Source organism: Hylobates moloch, unplaced genomic scaffold (assembly GCF_009828535.3).
Source record: "Hylobates moloch isolate HMO894 unplaced genomic scaffold, HMol_V3 SCAFFOLD_10, whole genome shotgun sequence".
Classification (NCBI taxonomy): Eukaryota; Metazoa; Chordata; class Mammalia; order Primates; family Hylobatidae; genus Hylobates; species Hylobates moloch.
In genome coordinates this window covers 24,072,594-24,080,524 of record NW_026652285.1, presented here as the reverse complement: position 1 = coordinate 24,080,524, position 7,931 = coordinate 24,072,594, and positions in this window count along the sequence as shown.

Sequence of the window (7,931 nt, the reverse complement as noted above, 5' to 3'; positions counted from 1 at the left end):
CCTCTGGCTAAGGTGATAGGTCCAAGAGATAGGCATTATGACCTAATTAAGGCCAAAGGCTCTTTATTGAGATTTTATACATGAAGACTAAGTTCTTCATCTCCACCACACTTGATCAGTAAATATGCATGTATCTTTTTTTTTTATGATACCTTCCTTTAACAACTATTTTGATAACCTAGTCAACTACTTGATGGTATCAGTAAGATATATTCAGGCAACTGGCTAATCCATTTAGAAAAAAATCAGATAAATCTCTTCACACCTTACACCAAAATTAAGTTCAAATAGATGAAATATTTAAATGTCAAAAACTATTTAAAAAGTAACTATAAAAAAGGTAATCTTGAGTTACAGAGGGATAAACTAAACAAAACCCAAAAGTAGTGTTGACAAAGATATGGAGGAATTAGCCCTTTCAAAGAAATCTGGGCCAGGCGTGGTGGCTCACACCTGTAATCCCAGCAGTTTGGGAGGCCAAGGAGGGAAGATTGCTTGAGCCCAGGAGGCAGAGGTTACAGTGACCAGAGATTGTGCCACTGCACTCCAGCCTTGGCAACAGAGCAAGTCCCTGTCTCAAAAAAAAAAAAAGGAATTTCGTTTGACAGAAGAATCAGACATGCAAAAAACTATGTAAACACACACAAATATGAGTACAAGTAAATCTGAATAAGATCAATGGGTTGTTTCAACGTAAATATTCTGGTTACTATATAATTTTGCAAAACTGGGAAATGGGCAAAGTATACGATGGATCTCCATTCTTTTTTTTTCCTTTCAGAAAGAGTCCTTGTTTCTGATCCATTTCTTTTTTTTTTTTTTTTCTGAGACAGAGTCTTGCTCTGTCACCCAGGCTGGAGTGCAATGGCGCCATCTTGACTCATTGCAACTTCTGCCTCTGGGGTTCAAACGATTCTCCTGCCTCAGCCTCCCAAGTAGCTGGCATTATAGGTGCATGCCACCACGCCCAACTAATTTTTGTATTTTTAGTAGAGACAGGGTTTCACCATGTTGGCCAGGCTGGTCTCAAACTCCTGACCTGTGATCCGCCCGCCTCAGCCTCCCAAAGTGCTGGGATTACAGGCGTGAGCCACCACGCCCGGCCTGATCCATTTCTTAAAACTATGTGAATGTACAATTAAATCAAAACAAAGCCACATGCAAAGATGCTTATTGAAGTTGCTGTAATAATAAAATGGAAAATAACCTAAATGTCCAAAAGGTTAAAATGGTAAATATGGAATACCAGGTGCCTATTAAGAATGATCATGTAGGCCAGGCACAGTGGCTCACACCTGTAATCCCAGCACTTTGGGAGCCCAAGGCAAGTGGATCACAAGGTCAGGAGTTCGAGACCAGCCTGACCAACATGGTGAAACCCCGTCTCTACTAAAATTACAAAAATTTGCCAGGTATGGTGGTGTGCACCTGTAATCCCAACTACTCAGGAGGCTGAGGCAGAAGAATCGCTTGAACCCAGGAGGTGGAGGTTGCAGTGAGCCAAGATTGTGCTATTGCACTCCATCCTGGGCAACAAGAGTGAAACTCCATCAAAAAAAAAAAAAGATCAGGTAGGCCAGGCACAGTGGCTCATACCTGTATTCCCAGCACTTTGGGAGGCTGAAGTGGGAAGATTGCTTGAGCCCAGGAGTTTGAGACCAGCCTGGGCAACATAGTGAGACCCCCATCTCTACAAAAAAAAAAGTAAAAATCAGCTGGACATGGTGGTGCGTGCCTGTGGTCGCAGCTACTTGGAAGGCTGAGGCAGGAGTATTGCTTGAGCCCAGGAGGCTGCAGTAAGCCATGATGGCACTGCACTTCAGCCTGGGCAACAGAGCAAGACTGTCTCAAAAAAAAAAGAATGATCATGTATACTGTTTATTGACATGAAAAGAGATGTTCACGACATTGCCAAGTGGAAAAAAACAGATTACAAATCAAAGATGAAATCCCCATCTGGTAAATATGCATTTGTTTACAAAATAAATAGTGGGAGGAAAGTATGTAAACCCTTTTTAGAAAGTAAAAGAATCAAATATTTTTCCTTTTTTTTTTTTTTTTTTTGGGGGCGGGGATAGAATCTCATTTTGTCACCCAGGCTAGAGTGCAGTGGTACGATCTCGGCTCACTGCAATTCTCTGCTTTCTGCCTCCCAAGGTCAAGCAATTCTCATGCCTCAGCCTCCCAAGTAGCTGGGACTACAGGCGCCTATCGCCACGCCTGGCTAATTCGTGTTTTTATTTGTGGGATTTTCTGGGGTTTTTTGTTTTTTGGGGGGATAGAGTCTTGTCTTGCTCTATCACCCAGGCTGGAGTGCAGTGGCACGATCTCGGCTCACTATAACCTCCGCCTGCCTGGTTCAAGTGATTCTCATGCCTCAGCCTCCCAAGTGGCTGGGATTACAGGGAATACAAAAATTACAGTTAATTTTTGTATTTTTAGTAGAGATGGGGTTTCACCATGTTGCCCAGGCTGGTCTCAAATTCCTGACCTCAAGTGATCCTCCCACTTCAGACACCCAAAGTGCTGGGATTACAGGCATAAACCACCATGCCCAGCTTAAATTTTTTGTATTTTTAGTAGAGATGGGGTTTCACCATGTTGCCCAGCCTGGTCTCCTGAGCTCAGGCAATCCGCCTGCCTCAGCTTCCCAAAGTGCTGGGATTACAGGCCTGAGCCACTGCACCTGGCCAAAAGTTCTTTTTTAAAAGTAGAAGTTTTACATTTCCTGATGAGTAAAGACCTTGCTAACTGAAAGTGGATAACGTTTCCTTGACTCTATTTTTTTTTTTCTTTTTTTGAGACGAAGTCTCATTCTACCGTCCAGGCTGGAGTGCAGTGGCTCAATCTCGGCCCACTGCAACCTCTGCCTCCTGGGTTCAAGCGATCCTCCTGTCTCAGCCTCCCAAATAGCTGGGACCACAGGTACACACCACCACACCTGGCTAATTTTTGTATTTTTTGTAGAGACAGGGTCTCACTATGTTGCCCAGGCTGTTTTGGAACTCCTGGGCTCAAGTGATCCACGTGCCTCAACCTCCCAAAGAGCTGGGATCACAGGCGTGAGCCACCATCCCAGACCTATTCATTATTTCTTTTTTTTTTTTTCTTTTCTTTATTTCTTTTTTTTTTTTTTAATGGAATCTGACTCTGCTGCCCAGGCTGGAGTGCAGTGGCACAATCTCAGCTCACTGCAACCTCTGCCTCCAGGTTCAAGTGATTCTCATCCCTCAGCCTCCTGAGTAGCTGAGATTACAGGCATACACAACCATGTCCTAATTTTTGTATTTTTAGGAAAGACAGGGTTTCACCATGTTGGCCAGGCTGGTCTGAAACTCCTAACCTCAAGAGATCCTCCAGCCTCAGCCTACCAAAGTGCTCATATTACAGTTGTGAGCCACCGTGCCCGGCCTTCATTATTTCTTTTTTTTTTTTTTTTTTTTTTTTGAGACAGAGTCTTGCTCTCTTGCCCAGGCTGGAGTGCAGTGGCGTGATCTCAGCTCACTGCAACCTCCGCCTCCCAGGTTCAAGCAATTCTCCTGCCTCAGCCTCCCGAGTAGCTGGGACTACAGCCGCCCGCCACCACTCCCAGCTAATTTTTTGTATTTTTAGTAGAGACGGGGTTTCACCATGTTAGCCACGATGGTCTCAATCTCCTGACCTCGTGATCCGTCGGCCTTGGCCTCCCAAAGTGCTGGGATTACAGGCGTGAGCCATTGCGCCTGGCCTTCGGCCTTCATTATTTCTTAAGCTACTGACACATTAAAGAATATACAGATTTGCTAATAAATGTGATGGTTTTATGTATTTAGACCCTTTATAGAATGTGGTTATTTCCTATGTGTATGAAACATTCCTTAAATACATATTATATCAGTTATGAATTACAAAAGAATGGCTATTGAGAAAAGATTCAAAAGTTGCATTAATTGGTAAAGGATTCAACAATAAGTTTACCGAGTCTTTTTTTTTTTTTTTTTTTTCATGAGACGGAGTCTTGCTCTGCTGCCCAGACTGGAGGGCAGTGGCACCATCTCAGCTCACTGCAACCTCCACCTCCCGGGTTCAAGCAATTCTCCTGCCTCAGCCTCCCAAGTACCTAGGATTACAGGCACCTGCCACCACTCCCGGCTTTTTTTTTTTTTTTTTTTTTTTTTTAAGATTGAGTCTTGTTCTGTTGCCCAGGCTAGAGTGGAATGGCACAGCCTCAGCTCACTGCAACCTCTGCCTCCCGGCTTCTAGCAATTCTCCTGCCTCAGCCTCCTGAGTACCTGGGATTACAGGCGCGTGCCACCACACCCAGCTAATTTTTGTATTTTTAGTAGAGGCAGAGTTTTACCAGTTTGGCCGGGCTGATCTCCAACTCCCGAACTCAGGTGATCCACCCATCTCAGCCTCCCAAAGTGCTGGGATTACAGGTGTGAGCCACTGTGCCCAGCCTGACCCTTTTTGTTTTTAAGATACATTGCATCCCCCTGTTTCTGCTGCAATGGATTTTTTTTCAATGAATTCTAGCCATTTTTCCTGAAACCCAAACAAAAAATTTAATTCATTAACTTTTTATTCTTAACGGATACCTGTTCTTGCCTGTCCAGTACCCTTTCCTCAGTAATTTAGCTGTGGAAAAATATGTTAAAGTCCAAACGAAAACATTTAAGTCCAAAAGCATTCATTGAAGCATTATTTACACTGGTGAGAAATTGGGAACAACATAGATGTCTCACAGAAGAAGAACTGGTTAAACTGGGCTGGGCACAGTGGCTCATGCCTGTAATCCCAGCACTTTGGGAGGCCTAGGCAGGCAGATTGCCTGAGCTCAGGAGACCAGCCTGGGCAACATGTCGAAACCCTGTCACTACTAAAAATACAAAACTTACCTGAGTGTGGTGGTGCACACCTGTAGTCTCAGCTACTTGGGAGGCTGAGACACAACAATCGCTTGAACCCAGGAAGTGGAGGATGCAGTGAGCCAAGATTGCGCCACTGTACTCCAGCCTGGGTGACAGCAAGAAACTCCGTCTCATAAATAAATAAATAAATAAATAAATAAAAGAATTGGTTAAACTGGATCATCCTTACCTACAATGTATTGTACAGCCATTAGAAGTCATGTTTTTCCAAAACATCTAATACTACAGGAAAGTCCTCATTATGTTGGGTAGAGAGACAAAAGGATACAAAACTATTTAGTATCATTTTGTCAAAACTCATCAAATTATACATTATAAAATGATGCATTATGTGTAAATTCTACCTCGATATGGTGGGGGGAGTAACTGTTATATACTATGAGGCTTAAAATATAAACCAATACTTCTCAAACTTAAAATTTTTTTTTTTTTTTTTGAGATGGAGTCTCGCTCTGTCACCTAGGTTGGAGTACAGTGGCGCGATCTTGGCTAACTGCAACCTCTGCCTCCTGGGTTCAAGCAATTCTCTGCCTCAGCCTCCCGAGTAGCTGGGATTACAGGCACCCACCACCACGCCTGGCTAATTTTTGTATTTTTAGTAGAGACAGGGTTTCACCATCTTGGCCAGGCTGGTCTTGAACTCCTGACCTCGTGATCCACCCGCCTTGGGCTCCCAAAGTGCTGGGATTACAGGGGTGAGCCACCATGACTGGCGCTTAAAAATTTTTTAGGGATCTTATTAAATTACAGATTATGATTCAGTAGGTCTGGGCTGGGGCCTGAGATTCTGCATTACAAGTTCCCAAAATGATGTCAATGCCTCTGGTTGCAGACCCTACTTGGAACAGCCAACGTGCACATATCCAGTCCTTCTCAATGTATGACACCTGGACCAACAGTGTCGGACACCTGGGAGCTTCTTAGAAATTCAAATTATCAGCTGGATGTGGTGGCTCATGCCTGTAATCCCAGCACTTTAGGAGGCTGAGATGGGTGGATTGCCTGAGGTCAGGAGTTAAGACCAGCCTGGCCAACAGTGAAACCCTGTCTCTACTAGAAATACAAAAAATTAGCTGGGCATGGTGGCGGGCACCTGTAATCCCAGCTACTCGAGAGGCTGAGGCAGGAGAATTGCTTGAACCTGGGAGGTGGAGGTTGCAGTGAGCCAAGATCGTGCCATTGCACTCCAGTCTGGGAAACGAGTGAAACTCTGTCTCAAAAAAAAAAAAAAAGAAAAGAAAGAAATTTAAATTATCGGCTCCACTCCAAAACTTCTAACTCAGCACTGTTTTAACAAGCCCTCCAGTTAATTCTGATGCACACTAAAGTTTCAGAACCACCGTTATCTGAATCCAAAGGCATTTTGCAAGTCTCAGCAAAATGTCAGCTGCTTTTATCTGGAGAATGAGATTTCAATGATTTTTGTTTTCTTTGTGCTTTCCTATAGTTTATAAAAATAAATATATGTTTTCTTGGCTGGGTGCGGTGGTTCACACCTGTAATCCCAACATTTTGGGAGGCCAAGACAGGTGGAACACTTGAGGTCAAGAGTTCGAGACCAGCCTGGCCAACATGGTTAAACCCCGTCTCCACTAAAAATACACAAATTAGTTGGGTGTGGTGGCACATGCCTGTAATACCAGCTACTCAGACGGCTGAGACAGGAGAATCATTTGAACCCAGGAGGTGGAGGTTGCACTGAGCCGAGATCGCACCACTGTACTTCAGCCTGGGTGACAGACAGCGAAACTCTGTCTTAAAAAAAAAAAAAAAAAAGTTAATAGGGCATGGTGACTTCCACCTGTGGTCCCAGCTACTCAGGAGGCTGAGGTCAAGGCTGCAATGAGCCATGATCGTGCCACTGCACATCAGCCTGGGTGATAGGGCAAGACCTTGTCTCAAAAATACATAAATAAATACAGAAAATTGTTGAGTTTTGCCAGTCTCTTCTGTTGTGAGGAATTAAAATGCTAAAAAATTAGTGGGCACAAGCTCACTTCTGGGGACCAGCAGGAAGGCCTCACAAAGCTGCTCTCTGACCTACTGATAGGTGTCCTCAGTAGGACAAGTCATCTGTGGGAAATCAGGACAGTTTGCAAAACAACTGAGCTGCGTGGCTGGAGGTCAACACAGAGTTACACCTTCACAATATTTAGCTTGAGTTCCCAACCACATCAAATTGATGCTCTTGGGGTGACTAAGAAATGATGATTTTCATTAAAGCATCTTCGGAAGAGCCTCGTTTTTTGTTTTGAGACAGTCTCACTCTGTTGCCCAGGCTGGAGTGCAGTGGCACAATCTCAGCTCTCTGCAACCTCCACCTCCCAGGTTCAAGCAATTCTCCTGTCTCAGCCTCCCAAGTAGCTGGGACTACAGGTGTGTGCCACCATGCCCAGCTAATTTTTGTATTTTTAGTACAGACGGGGTTTCACCATGTTGGCCATGCTTGTCTCGAACTCCTGGTTTCAAGTGATCCTCCCACCTCGACCTCCCAAAGTGCTGGGATTACAGGCATGAGAGACCATGCCTGGCCCGACCCTTGTATTCTTTATTTTTCTGTTTGTACAACCCCCAGTGCAAAAAGTTCACAAGCTTTGCAGCCCACCAGCCAATTTGCATAAGATTGGATAATTGTAATTCCTGATAACACTTCTAGAGGTGGTTATCAAGTAGCTCTTTCTGAAAAACACAAATAGGAATCAGTAAAAATAAGCCAAAGTCAAGCTGTCTTCAGATCTGGAATTACTTTGACTGGTCCAATACACAGAAAAATTTCCAAAGACCCTGATGCTTCTTGTCCACTGGTTTGCTGTAAAGGCTACAACTATCAACTGGAAGAGAGTGTAGGCAGAGAACTCAATCAGAACACAGCAGAAAGGTATGACACTGAGGAGGGTGAATAGACTGCTTGTGCTCAGCAGTTGCTGGTCCACACTGCAGTTATGTGATAATGCTGAGCCTCTTTCGTGTCACTTTCCAAGGTCTGAAGCGGTGGCCGTGAGGCAGATTAGCAGGTCCTTT